Below are 15,703 nucleotides of genomic sequence, written 5' to 3'. Positions count from 1 at the left end.
TAAATGATGCACAGTGTCTTTATGCATCCCCTGCACTATAACCAATTATGCTGCTGTTACACTTTTTGTAATTGAAATGTATACCTCATGAATACATTCCTGTAAACATGTAAAGGCAAACAGTACAACTCCATTCAATTGCACCAACTCTTGGCATTGTCTTTTCAAATGCTTTAAAACAGGACTTCTCAACAGTGACCATACTGACAGGCTAGATCAGACGGTGCTCTCTTGGGGAGGGCTGCCCTGGGCTGAACAGTTAGCATCACTTCTGGCCTCCGCTCACCAAACAGTAGAAGCAACAGCCTGCACCCCTGCTGCCGTCCTCATTCACCGGCAACAATCAAAATGTCCCCAGATACAAAGTCACTCACTGTTGAGAACCTCAGACTCCAAGGATTATCTTAACATGCTCTCCCAAGATTTCTATGATTCCTTTTATCTCAGGTCTCTTTTCCTCCGAGTTTCCAAACTGACCGAATCTTTAAGATTAAATTTAACAATCAATTTTTCTAGTACACACTTTCGCAGACAGCCCTATTCCCTACTGCCTCTCAGCTCCCTAAGCACCTTGGACAGAGCTCCAAACTGCTTTTTGTTTGCAAACACTCCCAGGCTATGAGTTCCCTTAAGGTTAGATACTTTAGTCTCTGGTTGTCCCTCCCATCCTCAGCATCAAACACAGTCAAAGTCTGTTTAGTTCCCTGAGGGACACACACTAGAAAAATACTTGCAAATATTATGCCAACTGATGTGCTACAGAAACATCTCTGTTATTATTCAGTTCAATGGGCTTCTGGAAGCAGTATAGTCTTAACTCCCTCGTTTGAAGTGATAAAGAGTACATTACCATGCACACAGATGCTAAATAAAGTCTCTGGTATAAATGCATATTGCTTCAGATACAGGGGTGATTTCATCTTATCATCATCATGAAAATATAAGTGGGTGAATTATAAAAACAAGAAGTATCTTGCCTGCATCCTCTCAGGTGCAATACACCAGGAATGAGGCAACATCAAACCAAATATACATATATATCTGAAATGTTAGATTAATGACAGCGAAACAGCAAGTGCTTTCTTTAAGTGCTGCCTGAATGCGACGTGGGGAAGAAGGGCACAGAATGGTAATTATTTACCAAGCAAGGGTATGGGGTCACAGCACAGTGAAGCATATGGCAAGCATGCCGGTGAAAATGAAAAGCACATTATATAACAAAATTGTGTGTGGGCGGGAGGTGATATTTCACCCTCCAGGAAGGAAAGCTGTCTCTCCTGATAGGCTAGAGCTTGCCACGGGGGAGCTAACTATACAAAATGCTCTTCTCCAACCTACTATCAGTGACGTGACCATTTCACAGCCGATGAGAGGTGATGTGTGGCTGGGCGTGAAGCAGTGAATGTTTATAGCCGTTTAAAAGCCTGATTTTAGTTATAGTATTTATTTTCAGCATTGTTCGTTTTTAAGCTTTACTGAGATATAATTCACGCCATAAGATTTACCTAGAGAACACAGTTTAATAGCTTTTAATACAGTCACAGAGATGTACGACAATCACGAAAATCAATTTTAGAATATTTCATCACCACCTACAAAAAAAAAAACCCACACCCATTATCCATTAATCTTTATTTCCCTCCAAATACTCAGCCCTGGACAATGACTACTCTACTTTCTACCTATACAGATTTCGCTGTTTCTGATGTGTCATATAAATGGAATCATCTGGTATGCAGTCTTTCATGACTGGCTGGTTTCACTCAGCAGACTGCTTTCAAGGTTCATCCACATGGTAGTGGTTCGGTATAATTTCAAAACTTCTTGTTCATGACAAAAATAAAGTTTTTAAGAGTGAAGTTGGGAGATATACTGCTCTGGGAGAGACCCCTGGTGTAGAGGTGATTCACTTTGTTAAACAGCAGAAGCCAACACAACATTGTAAAGCAATTATCCTCCAATTAAAAATTTAAATTAAAATAGATAACTAAGAAGAACCTATTGTACAGCACAGGGAACACTCACTACTCAATACTCTGTAATGACCTATATGGGAAAAGAATCTTACAGAGTGGATGCATGTAATACATGTGTAATAGATTCATTCTGCTGTACAGCAGAAACTAACAAGAGTGCATATCAATTATACTCCAAGAAAAATTTTTTTAATTAAAGAAAAAGTGAAATTGTGAAATTGTGAACTCAGTAGTTCAAGTAGTGAAGGGCACTGCTGGGGGCTTGTCAGTAAGAACACATGAAGAAGGAACCGTGGGATGGTGGGGATTCAAACTCAACACGCGGTTTGTGAGGTCTGGGCAAGGCTACCCTCCACTGACCTAAGCAGCTCTCTGAAGCCCCTGGGGCATTAACGCCAGCAGTGGTGAAGGGGACTCTTACCAGCAGAGGCAAAAACCTAACAGCAGCCCCAAAAAGAAGATCTTGTCCATCCACACCAGCACCTTCATTCCCTAGGAACCAAGTACTTTCCACATTTGCTCTCAATGGGTCAAGCTGTCTCCTTCCAAGAGCCGACCTGTAAAAAGGTACCCCTCAACTATATGTATTCCCTTCATCTTCCCTTGCCTGGAATGCTAGTTGAGTTAATCTGTCACTGGTTTGGATTATGTTATTTCTGTATTAATTTGCTAAGAGACAACATGCACACTATTAGAGACAGTATGTGTAAAGAGACATTATGCGTCCTACATGCTGCTGCTGCTAAGTCACTTCAGTCGTGTCCGACTCTGTGCAACCCCATAGACGGCAGCCCACCAGGCTCCCCCATCCCTGGGATTCTCCAGGCAAGAACACTGGAGTGGGTTGCCATGTCCTACATGCTACTGCTTGTGAAATTATTCCCACAATGAACCTGTGTTAAATAAAATATAAGCAAAGACAGTCTCAGGCTCTAAATTAAATTTGCCTAAAAACAAAACACAGCATGTATTAGCTCCTCATTTCTGTTTACTGTCAAACCGTATTTTATCACATGGCTATACCACCTTTATCTATCAATCAGTTGATGGATATTTCCATCATTTCTACTTTTTGGCTATTATGAATAATGTTTCTATGAATATTCATGTGCAAGTTTTTAGTTAGACATTAGGTTTTCATTTCTCTTTTTTATATTGCTAGGAAAAGAATTTTCCAGGTCATGTAACTTTAATTTTTGAAAGAGCTAACAAGTTTCAAAACAGCTATTTGTTGTTGTTCTACAGTTCACTCAGTCATGCCCAATTCTTGGTGACCCCATGGACTGCAGCACACCAGGCTTCTCTGTCCTTCACCAACTCCAAGAGACTGCCCAAACTCACATCCATTGAGTCAGTGATGCCATCTAACCATCTCATCCTCTGTCACCCCCTTTTCCTCCTATCCTCAATCATTCCTAGCATCAGGGTCTTTTCCAATTAGTAGGCTCTTAGCATTAGGTGGCCAAAGTTTTGGATCTTCAGCTTCACCATCTGTCCTTCCAAAGAATATTCAGGACTGGTTTCCTTTACAATTGACTGGTTTCATCTCCTTGCAGTCCAAAGGACTCTCAAGAGTTTTCTCCAGCACCACAGTTTGAAGGCCTCAATTCTTCTGGGCTTAACCTTTTCCATAATCCAGCTCTCACATCCATACATGACAACTGGAAAAACCATAGCCTTGACTAGATGGACTTTGTTGGCAAAGTAATGTCTCTGCTTTTTAATAGGCTGTCTAGGTTGGTCATAGCTTTTCTTCCAAGGAGGAAGCATCTTTTAATTTCACGGCTGCAGTCACCATCTGCAGTGATTTTGGAGCCCAAGACAAGAAAGTCTGTCACTGTTTCCATTGCTTCCCCATCTATTTGCCATGAAGTGATGGGACCAAATGCCATGATCTTCATTATTTGAGTGTTGAGTTTTAAGCCAGTTTTTCCCTCTCCTTTTTCACCTCAACAAGAGGCTCTTCAGTTCCTCTTCTCTTTCTCCCATAAGAATAGAATCATCTGCATACATAAGGTTATTGATATTTCTCCCAGCAATCTTGATTCCAGTTTGTGCATCAGCATTTCGCATGATGTACTCTGCATATAAGTTAAATAAGCAGGGTGACACTATGCAGCCTTGACATACTCCTTTCCCGATTCTGAACCAGTCCATTGTTCCACATCCAGTTCCAACTGTTGCTTCTTGACCTGCATACAGGTTCTCAGGAGGCAGTTAAGGTCGTCTGGTATTCCCATCTCTTTAAGAATTTTCCAGTTTCTTGTGATCCACACAGTCAAAGGCTTTAGCACAGTCAATAAAGCAGATGTTTTTCTGGAATTCTCTAGCCTTTTTTATGATCCAAGAGATGTTGGCAATACAATCTCTGGTTCCTCTGCCTTTTCTAAATCCAGCTTGTATATTGGGAAGTTCTCGGTTCACACACTGTTGAACCCTAGCCTGAAGGATTGTGAGCATTACTTTGCTAGCACATGAAATGAGTACAATTGTGCAATAGTTTGAACATTCTTTGGCATTGCCTTTCTTTGGGACTGGAATGAAAACTGACCTTCTCCAGACCTGTGGCCACTGCTGAGTCTTCCAAATTTGCTGGCTTATTCAGAGCAGCACACTAACAGCATCATCTGTTAGGATTTTAAATAGTTCAGCTGGAATTCCATCACCTCCACTAGCTTTGTTCACAATGATGCTTCCTAAGGCCCACCTGACTTCGCACTCAAGGACGTCTGGCTCTAGGTGAGTGATCACACCATTTCGGTTATCCAGGTCATTAAGATGTTTTTGTATAGTTCTGTGTATTCTTGCCACCTCTTCTCAGTACTTCTGTTTCTGTTAGGTCCATACCATTTCTGTCCTTCATTGTGCCTGCACTCAAAGATGAACTTCCCAGGTCCGTAGGTGTCCAATATGCTACTGGAGAAGAGCGTAGAAATGGCTCCAGAAGAAATGAAGAGGCTGAGACAAAGTGGAAACAACACCCAGTTGTGAATGTGACTGGTGCTGAAAGTAAAGTTCGATGCTGTAAAGAACAATATTGAGCAGAAATCTGGAATGTTAGGTCCATGAATCAAGGTAAATTGGAAGTGGTCAAACAGGAGATGGCAAGAGTGAACATGGACATCTTAGGAATCAATTAACTAAAATGGACAAGACAGCGTGAATTTAATTGATGACCATTATATCTACTATTGTGGGCAAGAACCCCTTAGAAGAAATGGAGTAGCCCTCATAGTCAACAAAAGAGTCCAAAATGCAGTACTTGGTTTCAATCTCAAAAACGACAGGATGATCTCTGTTCATTTCCAAGGCAAATCATTCAATATCACAGTAATCCAAGTCTATGCCCCAACCACTAATGCCAAAGCAGCTGAACTTGAATGGTTCTATGAAGACTTACAAGACCTTCTAGCAGTAATACCAAAAAAAGGATGTCTTTTTCATCGTGGGGGACTGGAATGCAAAAGGAGGAGGTCAAGAGATATCTGGAGTAACAGGCAAGCTTGGCCTTGGTGTACGAAATGAAGCAGGACAAAGGCTAACAGAGTTTTGCCAAAAGAATGCACTGGTCATAGCAAACACTCTCTTGCAACAACACAAGAGACAACTCTACACATGGACATCACCAGACAGTCAATACCAAAATCAGATTGATTATATTCTTTGCAGCCAAAGATGGAGAAGCTCTATACCATAAGCAAAAAAAAAAAAAAAGACCAGGAATTGACTATGGCTCAGATTATGAACTCCTTACTACAAAATTCAGACTTAAATTGAAAAAAGTAGGGAAAACCACTAGGCCATTCAGGTATAACCTAAATCAAATCCCTTATGATTATACAGTGGAAGTGACAAAACAGCTATACCATTTCAAATTTCCACCATCAGTACGTAAGAGTTCCTATTTCTCCACGTCATCACCAACACTTGTTATTATTTGACTTTTCACTTATAGTTGGGAGAAGGCAATGGCAACCCACTCCAGTACTCTTGCCTGGAAAATCCCCTGGATGGAGGAGCCTGGTAGGCTGCAGTCCATGGGGTCGCTAAGCGACTTCACTTTCACTTTCCACTTTCATGTGTTGGAGAAGGAAATGTCAACCCACTCTAGTATTCTTGCCTGGAAAGTCCCAGGGATGGGGGGAGCCTGGTGGGCTGCCATCTACGGGGCCGCACAGAGTCGGACACGACTGAAGCGACTTAGCAGCAGCAGCAGCAGTTATAGTTACCCTAGTGGGTGATATCTTACTGTGGTTTAGGTTTGCATTTCCCTACTAGCTAATGATGTTAAGCATCTTTTGATGTGCTTATTAATGAAAGTCGCTCAGACATGTCCAATTGTGACCCCATGGACTATACCGTCCATGGAATTCTCCAGGTGAAAATACTAGAGTGGGTAGCCTTTCCCTCCTCCAGGGGATATTCCCCACCCAGGGATCAAACCCAGGTCTCCCACATTGCAGGTGAATTCTTTACCAGCTGAGCCACAGGGAAGCCCAACAATACTGGAGTGGGTAGCCTATCCCTTCTCCAGTGGATCTTCCTGACCCAGGAACTGAACTGGGTCTCCTGCATTGCAGGTGGATTCTTTACCAGCTGAGCTACCAAGGAAGCCCATGCTTATCAACCACTTGTATATTTTCTTTGAAGAAATGTCTCATTTAGAACTTTTACCCATTTTAATTGGGTTATTTGTTCTTTATTATTGAGTTAGGAGTTCTTTATATATTCTGGATACAAGTCTCTTATCGCAGGAGATTCCAACTTCTGGGCTGTGGACCGGTACTCTTGCCAGATCAGCAGCAGCATTAGATTAGAAATAAAGTGCACAATAAATGCAATGTACATGAATCATCCTGAAACCATCCCCACAATCCCAAGCTCATAGATAAATTGTCTTCCACAAAACCAGTCCCTGGTGGGGACCACTGCCTTTACAGATATGTCATTTCCAAGAATTTTCTCCCATTCTGTGGGTTGTCTTTTCACTTTGCTAATGTTGTTCTTAACATATGTGTTCTTAACTACCTCTTATCTAAAGCAGTTAAAGTAAGCTTTCAGTGAACAGAGGGAAAATGAACCACACACCCTCCTAACCACTGATAACCAAAGCAGTAACAGCAAGTTGGAAACCAACCCACCAGCTATTCTCCCCTTCATTCTTAGCAAGAGATTTCCCAAGTATTAATATTAGAACAACACATGGATTGCTCTTTTCTTTTTAAATAATCATTTTTCTTATTTTCAGCAAATGCAGTGTTGATCTTTTTCTTTTTCTTTGCCACACCACACAGCATGTGGGATCTTAGCTCTCTGACCAGGGATCAAAGTCACTCCCTTCACTGCAAGGCAGATTCTTGACCACGGAACCACCACGTAAGTCCAGGATTGCTCTCTTTTGTTCCCAGACATTTCCTTGTCTTAATACCTCCCAGCTCCCCTTGCAGCTAGATATAACCACACAACTCCATCAAGGTCAATGGTATGTGAGCAAAACCAGCGTGTGCTTCCTCTGGAAAGCGTTCCTACTACAAGAGACAAGGCTACATGGCACATGTGAGTCGGCAGATTGCCCTCAGGTGACTAGCAAGGTAAATGCACAAGAGGGGGCATGACTGACACCAAGAAGTGTATCAGCTCTGACCTGATCACCTTCAGGCTTGCTAACAAAGAGAAGAAACTCATCTTCTACACTGTTTAACGTATGTTATTATATTTTGAGTTTTTCTGTTACATGCAATCAAATCTGATCTAAACTCATGTGACAGTGAAGTGCATGCTCTTGATTTACATGTACACAGGTCAAATGCAAGGCCAGGCTCCATTTTGCAGTTTAAGAAGTATTTCCTATTGTCACAGTGTTAACCTGACTGCTTTTCCAACATAAGGAATAAAAAACTAGCAAAGACTGAAACCAGGAAAGACAACAAGGTAACTTCACATGAAACATGCAATCGGTGGTGAAATGCTGTGTATGAAGGTCCACATTAGGCACACACCCCACTAGAAGCCTATCTGCAATACCCACACACTCCAAGACGGGCGAAGTGTATTTTCTTTGAGCAGAATGCAAACACGGGCGCTCACAATGCTGCAGCATGAACAGAAAAAAAGGACAGTTCACTGACTGTTGCCTGACCGAATCCAATCCCGGTCCTGTCACTGCTAAGCAACAACTCAATTTCATTTAATCCAGCACAAATTTGGTGAATGCCCACCACACATAAAGCACTGCATTGGGTACTGCAGTTCATGAGCTAAGACTCTTATCCTCAAGGAATTCCTAATCTAATAGACAAGGAACAAATTACCTGTAATTCCCAATACTGTGCTTGGCCGCGAATCAGAGAAAGAGACAAAATAAGAGCCAATCCCATTCAAACTTTTTGCTAAATTATGCCTTAAAAATCCCCAGAATTAGGGTAGTGACTCTCTCTCCCTCCTTCCTGATTTTGTTCTAGAAGTAGAAGACCAACAGCCACACACTGCCGGTAGTGGGTAAAAGGAAAGTGAGGGCCCCACAAATACACTATCCACTGGAAATATCCAACCTGAACAGACTGCGGTTGCTCAGGAATGAGGAAATAAACCAAAGACAACAGAACTCTATAATGCAACGGAAGAGTCACGTAACCCCAGAGGCTCAAGGAGATACACATGGGAAAGCCTTCTAAGTCAAACCAAAAGCTTTAGAGAAAAAGACTACAATGAGAATACACTACTTAAAAAAAAAAAAAAGATTTATATATTATTAGTATTTATATGATAAGGTTAAAGTATCATACCTATATAAAATGCTGGGCCCATAAAGAGTATGTACCTTGTTTCCCCCATGAATTCTTGGAAACTTTACAAAAACCAGTCAATCACTCCCACTCTGGCACTGTTTGAAATGCCCAGCACACACCCCAGAAGCAACTATAAAAATGGCTATTAAAAACCTGGAGTTCACAAAGGAGATCTGGGTATAGACAATAAATTGGGAAGTTTTTACGGACATATAGATAGCATGTAAAGTCCTGAGGCTGGACAAGATGGTTAGAGAGAGGAGATCTAAAGGTTGAGCTCAATGGAATCTCAAATATGACACAAGTGAACATGTTTAAGAGACAGAAATAGACTTGCTGAAATAGAGAGCAAACCTGTGGTTGCCAAACGGGAGGCAAGGATTGGGAGCTTGGGATTAGCAGATGTAAACCAGTACTGATATATATATAGGATAGACAAAACAACAAAGTACTACTACACAGAACAGGGAATTATACTCAATATCCTGTGATAAACCAGAACAGAAGAGGGTATAAAAAAGAATATATACAGATATGTGTATATGGGGCTTATAGAAATATATATGCTGCTGTTCAGTTGCTCAGTTGCATCCGAATCTTTGGAACCCCACGGACTGCAGCACGCCAGGCTTCCCTGTCCTTCACCACCTCCTGGAGCTTGCTCAAACTCATGTCCATCCAGTCAGTGATGCCATCCAGCCATCTCATCCTCTGTTGTCCCCTTTTCCTGCCTTCAATCCCTCCCAGCATCAGGGTCTTTTCCAATGAGTCAGCTCTTTGCATCAGGTGGCCAAAGTATCGGAGCTTCAGCATCAGTCCTTCCAATGAACATTCAGAGTTGATTTCCTTTAGGATGGACTGGTTTGATCTCCTTGCAGTCGAGGGACTCTCAAGAGTCTTCACCAGCACCACAGTTCAAAAGCATCAATTCTTCAGTGCTCAGCCTTCTTTATAGTCCAAATATCATATCCACACATGACTACTGGAGAAATCATAGCCTCAACTATATGGACCTTATTGGTAAAGTAATGTCTCTACTTTTTAATGCACTATCTAGGTTTGTCATAGCGTTTCTTCCAAGGAGCAAGCATCTTTTAATTTCATGGGTGCAGTCTCTGTCACAGTGACTTTGGTTTCCACTGTTTCCCCACCTATTTACCATGAAGTGATGGGACCAGATACCATGATACTCCTTTTTTGAATGTTGAGTTTTAAGCCAGCTTTTTCATTCTCCTCTTTCACCCCATCAAGAGCCTCTTTTAATTCCACTTCTCTTTATGCCATAAGGGTGGTGTCATCTGCATATCTGAGTTTATTGATATTTCTCCCCACCATCTTGATTCCAGCTTGTGCTTCTTCCAGCCCAGCGTTTCTCATGATGTACTCTGCATATAACTTAAATAAGCAGGGTGACAAAACACAGCCTTGATGTACTCCTTTCCCAATTTTGAACTAGGCTGTTGTTCCACATCCAGTTCTAACTGTTGCTTCTTGACCTGCATATAGGTTTCTCAGGAGGCAGGTCAGGTGGTCTGGTATTCCCATCTCTTTCAGGATTTTCCACAGTTTATTGTGATCCACACAGTCAAAGGCTTTAGCATACTCATGAAGCAGAAGTAGATGTTTTTCTGGAATTCTCTTGCTTTTTCTATGACACAATGGATGTTGGCAATTTGATCTCCGATTCCTCTACCTTTTCCAAATCCAGCTTGAACATCTGGAAGTTCTCGGTTCAAATATTGTTGAAGGCTAGCTTAGGGGATTGGAGGATTTTGAACAATACTTTGTTAGCATGTGAAATGAGTGCAATTGTATGGTAGTTTGAACATTCTTTGGCATTGCCTTTCTTTGGGATTGGAATGAAAGCTGACCTTTTCCAGTCCTGTGGCCACTGATGACTTTTCCAAATTTGCTGGCATACTGAGTGCAGCAATTTCACAGCATTATCTTTCAGGATTTGAAATAGCTCAACTGGAATTCCATCACCTCCACTAGCTTTGTTCATACTGATGCTTCCTAATGCCCACTTGACTTCGCACTCCAGAATGTCTGACTCTAAGTGAGTGATCACACCGTTGTGGTTATCTGGGTCATGAAAATCTTGATTGATAGATAGACAGATACACACAGATACATACATACATATATATGGGGCTTCCCTAGTGGCTCAGATAGCAAAGAATTTGCCTACAATGCAGGAGGATCTGGGTTCAACCCCTAGGTCAGGAAAACCCCTGGAGAAGGAAATGATAACCCACTCCAGTATTCTTGCCTGGAGAATTCCATGGACAGAGGAACTATATACATATACACACACATGTATAGCTGAGTCACTTTGTTGTACAGCAGAAATTAACACAACACTGTAAATCAAATTAAATAAATTTATGCTTTGATAAAAAAGAAAATTTTTTAAGGAAAAAAAGAAAATACTGAGCTCCAGAGAACTCTAACAACAAAAAGTCCAGGAAATGAGGAAATCTGGCAAAGGAAGCTAAAAATGGAAAAGCCAGTGGGGTGGGAGAAAAAGCAAGTAGGTGTGAGGTTATTGAGCCAAGTAGAGCAAGGGTATCACAGAGGGGAAGGTGAACGGCCACATCAGATGCTGCTGCCAGGAAAGAACAGGAAGACGGAGAACTGACGCTGGAGGTGGCGCTCTGAGACCACGATGACCCTCGCAGAACACGCAGAGGAGGGTGGAGGGGAGGGCCCGCTAAGAGCAGGAGGAAGGAGACGGGGCCCTGGGCCCCGACGAGGACAGGAGGAAGGGGACGGGAGCCCTGAATATACGGTGGAGGTGGTGCACCGAGACCACGACGACCCTCACAGAACACGCAGCGGAGGGTGGAGGCGAGGCCCGATGAGAACAGGAGGAAGGAGCCGGGAGCCCTGGGCCCCGATGAGAACAGGGGGAAGGAGACAGGGCCCTGAATATGCAGGAGGCCTGAATACAGGAGCTTCTTAAAGAATTTCTGCTACGTATGAGAAACGAAACATGGGCAGCAGACTAAAGGGAAGACAGGGTTCTTTCACTGGTGATGGCGGTGGTATTTTTTTTTTAATATGGATGAAATTAAGAGTGTTCTGTACACTGAGGGGAGTCGTCCAGTAGAAAGGGAAAAACAGGTGTCAATGAGAAAGAAAAAGACGAACTACTTGTGTGACATCCGGGAGAAGTAAGGAGGGAAGGCGAAGAGGGGATGGAAACAGCTGGACAGAGGCTGGCCGCTGCGGTCCGCAGGGCAGTGGAGGGAAGGCGGGGCACTGGCGCTGAGGAAGGGGCGGGCATCCATTTCAGTGGAAGAGCTCTTCAAAGGAGTTCTAAGTTCACAGAGTTCACAGCAAAACAGGACACAAAATCAGCAAAGGGAGGCAGTCCCAGAAGCTTAGAGAGAGGGGAAAATATAAAATATTCATCAACTAGGAGAATGAAGGAACTAAGAAAATGGAAGATGCTTTGTGGTCAGGATTAATGGCCTATCTGAGGCCGGTGGTCATGACTCTGAAGTGAGCCCAGTGAACACGACTCAATACACCTTTCCAGGAAGAGAGAAGGCAGAGGTGAAGCCTCCTTAATTTGGAGCTGCGCAAACAAGTCTAATCAAGGCAGAGAAGGGCAATGGAGTTGAGTGTAGTGAAAAGAGTGACTTTAACAAATGACAAATTCACACACTGAAATTCCATTCACACATGGAAAGAAGTGAGGGTGTGAGGGGCTGAGAAAAGTAGGATCAGTTGATTGTAAGCGAAGACTACTTACTAGGGAAGAAGAGAAGGCGGTGTTGGAAGGAGGAAGCCTCACAATTGAGATGGTGGACAGGGTACCCATCCTGGTGACAAGATCTAAGCAGTGAGCGTGACAGGAAATGGCTGAGAGAAGGGGAGGAACAGAGGCCTGAAGGAGAGGAGTCCAAGGAGAAAGCACCACTCGAGGTGACACTGAAATTACCAAGGAAAGTGTAAAAGCAAGGCACACGGACAAAAGGAACTTCAGAAGTCTGCATGCGGTTCCAAACACGGAAAAAAGTAAGAAGAGAACAGACTGTAGAGAGAGAGACTTTGAGGGTGAAACCATGTGAATGGATGGAGAAACAAAAGCCACAGTGGGAAATAACTCTGTAAGGTGCAACGGCTGAAAGCGGACAGGTTGCCCAAACTGGGGGAGGACCAGCCTGGTTCCCTGCGGTGACAGTCACGGGATGGAGGAGGTCCAAGGTCAGCTCGAGTCCAGTGCTGCTGAAGCTGCCGAGGGCTACATCCAATTGCCTGCTACGTGTACCACTGAACGGCCCACAGCAAGCTAACCCCACAGGCCCACAACTGAAGGCATCATTTTCCTCCATCCTTGTGCCTTCTGCTTCTCCCATCGTAGTAAATGGCACCACCTAGTTGCTCAAGCCAGAAACCTTCTCCTCCTTCACCCTGGAATCTAACATCCAACGTTTCTGTAAATTTCTCTCTACAAGTCTTCCTCAAACAGACACTCTGGCCACCGCCACACCAATCCATAACCCTTCCAACCATTCCTGCCATTTCTAAACTTTCTCTACTCTGCCACAGTGGGTTTTGAAAAGCAGGAACCTACCACTCAATGCCCTGCTTAAAACCATTTAATACATTAAGCTCAAAACCTCAGGGTCAGGCCCTGACCCCCGCTGTCCAGCCTTATCTCCATCGTCCCCAGCTCTCTGCCCCAGTGATGCTCAGTGTCCATCCCCAGGGGGACCTCACATGGACCACGCTCTCCTGTCTCCAGAACTTTACACATATTAATCACTCTGCCTGGAATGTGTCTCAATCAATCCCAGCTGACTCCAAATACACCTTCAGTTATCATTATAGACGTTAGATCCTCTATGCCTTTCTTGAATCACGTAAACTAGATTACTGGTCTGCCTCCACCCAGTTCCCAGAAAGCAGCTCTGGGCATCAATGGAAGTAAATCAGTGATTTCTTCAAGAAGAAGGCAGCTGAGAGGGTAAAGATCCAGGTCCCCAGAATGCGTGCATGCTAAGTCACTCCAGTCGTGTCTGACTCTTTGTGATCCCATGGACTGCAGCCTGCCAGACTCCTCTCTGTCCATGGGATTCTCCAGGCAAGAATACTGGCATGAGTTGCCATGCCCTCCTCCAGGGAACCTCCCCAATCCAGGGATTGAACCCACCTATCTATGTCTCCTGCCCTGGCAGGTGGATTCTTTACCACTAATGCCACCTAGGAAGCCCTCCAGGCCCCCTACCTCACTTTAATAAGGGAACTCTCTTTTTTTCTGATTTATATATGCCTAAAAGTGTAAAGTTTTTATTTGAAAAGACATCCCTATAGAGCAGTTTGAAAACGACTAAAATCAGTTCAGTTCAATCGCTCAGTCATGTCTGACTCTTTGTGACCCCATGAACCACAGCATGCCAGGCCTCCCTGTCCATCACCAACTCCCGGAGTCTACCCAAACTCATGTCCATTGAGTTGGTGATACCATCTAACCATCTCATCCTCTGTCATCCCCTTCTCCTCCTGCCTTCAATCTTTCCCAACATCAGGGTCTTTTCAAATGAGCCAGCTCTTCACATCAGGTGGCCAAAGTATTGGAATTTCAGCTTCAACATCAGTCCTTCCAATGAACACCCAGGACTGATCTCCTTTAGGATGGACTGGTTGGATCTCCTTGCAGTCCAAGGGACTCTCAAGAGTCTTCTCCAACACCACAGTTCAAAAGCAATAATTCTTCTGCACTCAGCTTTCTTTATAGTCCAACTCTCACATCCATACACGATTACTGGAAAAACCATAGCCTTGACTAGACAGACCTTTGTTGACAAAGTAATGTCTCTGCTTTAAAATAGATCACCTCTAACGTCTTCCCCAGTTCTGAGGGTCTCCATTCAAAATACCATCATTATGAAAGTAACTCCACAGTAACCACTCATCAACCTTTGTGAGGGGTGGAAAGTACTGGGTTGGTCAAAAAGTTTGTTCGGGTTTTTCCATAACATCTTGCAGAAAAACCCAAACAAACTTTTTGGTCAATTCAACAGTTATTGTAATAAGGATATCAATGAAGAAGAGCATTTGGCATGATCAAGGTCTTAGAGAAAACACAGGACTGGGGAAAATCAATACAAAATTAAAATAAAATTAATACAAAATTAAAACAATAAATGGAAGTACTAGAATTACCCTTTTAAAGAAATGCAGATTAACCTCATTTGACACATTTTCTGTAAGACATCACTGCTGACTCACCTCTGTCAACTATTTCAGAGGCAACACACTTACACAGTTATACTCTGATGCCTGCAGCAGAGCAGTTAAGAGCCTGGGCTCCAGGGACAAACGCAACAATTCACATCTCAGCTCTTCCACTTACTAGCTACATGACCTTAGGAGAACCACATAAGGCTCCGTTTTTCATCATGAAATGAGAAGCATAATGTCTACCTGACAGAGCTGGGCTGAGGATAAAATGAGGTAAAGAAGAGAAGAATTCAGAACACTATCTGGTACGTACAGAAAACTCAGTCAATGCTTACAGCATACATACTTACGCTCAAGTTGTATTATACAGCCCGAATCTCTTCTTAAAGATTTTTAACTTATCCTTACTGGCTTGAAATTTAACCTCTTTTACAATGACGTTCTCTTTTTTTACAGTCTTGGCAAAAGGCTTATTAAACCATTTGTCCTTTTCATTGTATTACCATATTATCATGATACATAAACACACATTTTTATGTACCTGGTCTTCAATGCATTTATTGAATGAACCCCATAGACTCAGTTACATCATCTGAGGGAAGAGGAAACACTATTTTTGTATTCTTGGGTCCTGATCTGAAATGAACTTGTGTTTAAAAAAATCTCATATTGTAAACTTTTATTATACAAACATGAAACATCATTATCTAGAGACCATTGCTGCCCATAACTAGGGCTGGCAAG

General features: G+C 42.9%; 1 protein-coding gene across 5 annotated transcripts in view; it reads right to left on the bottom strand.

The window, feature by feature from the left end:
• The window catches only part of ARHGAP10 (Rho GTPase activating protein 10), a 375,463-nt gene that overhangs the window by 187,197 nt on the left and 172,563 nt on the right, over window positions 1-15,703 (bottom strand). The window lies entirely within an intron of this gene.

Source organism: Bos mutus, chromosome 17 (genome assembly GCF_027580195.1).
Source record: "Bos mutus isolate GX-2022 chromosome 17, NWIPB_WYAK_1.1, whole genome shotgun sequence".
Lineage (NCBI taxonomy): Eukaryota > Metazoa > Chordata > Mammalia > Artiodactyla > Bovidae > Bos > Bos mutus.
The sequence above is the reverse complement of the archived record's forward strand: the minus strand, read 5'-3'. Positions and strand labels throughout refer to the sequence as shown.